Source organism: Otolemur garnettii, unplaced genomic scaffold (assembly GCF_000181295.1).
Source record: "Otolemur garnettii isolate 467f Iridium unplaced genomic scaffold, OtoGar3 scaffold00192, whole genome shotgun sequence".
NCBI classification, from domain to species: Eukaryota; Metazoa; Chordata; class Mammalia; order Primates; family Galagidae; genus Otolemur; species Otolemur garnettii.
The window spans coordinates 2,259,323-2,260,156 of record NW_003852587.1 but is presented as its reverse complement, the minus strand read 5'-3'; positions in this window follow the sequence as shown (position 1 = coordinate 2,260,156).

Sequence of the window (834 nt, the reverse complement as noted above, 5' to 3'; positions counted from 1 at the left end):
ACTAAAATGCTACCAGACATACAAGCACACCAATGCCCAGACACTCAGCCACATGTAAACAAACAGAAAAAGAAGTAAACAGAACAACAGACAAACCAGCCAACTAACAGATCAAAAATGAAAGAAGGAAGAAAGAAAAAGAAAAAAAAAGTAATAATAAAAGATAACCACAGAAATGTTGGTCATAAAATGATAGAGCAAACAAATAGAAAAGCAAACAATCAAAGAAGAGAGAAAATCAAAATATATACATAATAAAAATAAAAAGAAAAAAATTAAAAAATAAAAAAAAAGGAAAAGGAGGGCACCACTAGGAAAATTACATTTTTTGAGTATATACAAACAAGTCCCTTTTTCAATGTGGTGGGGTTCCAGTTTAAAAATATATATATAATTATGCTGCAGTATACTTTCTAGACAACAGGTGGCGCTGTGAGTGGTCCCTGCACTAATACCAAAAATAGAAGGGGGAAAATATATATATATATATACATATATATATATATATATGGAGAATCTTTGTTGGAAGGATGCCCAGATTCTCCCTACAACAGTTCCCGCAAAGTGTTGGGCATCTTGGATTAACTTCATATGCCGAATGGCTGGCTGCAGATCAGACTGAGTTCTCTGTGCTTCTGGGGGAGGTGTTATGGAGATGCCATTTTGGAGGTTTTACATTAGATCTGGTAACTGGCTGGCCGCCCACTCCTATCTGTTCTCCAAACTTGGGACACAAGTTCACACTTCGCCAGACTTTCACTCAACACCTAATTTCCCTTCGAACAGAAAACTGTTGTGGTCAGAGGGAAAAGAGCTGTGACGCCCCTTTCGCGG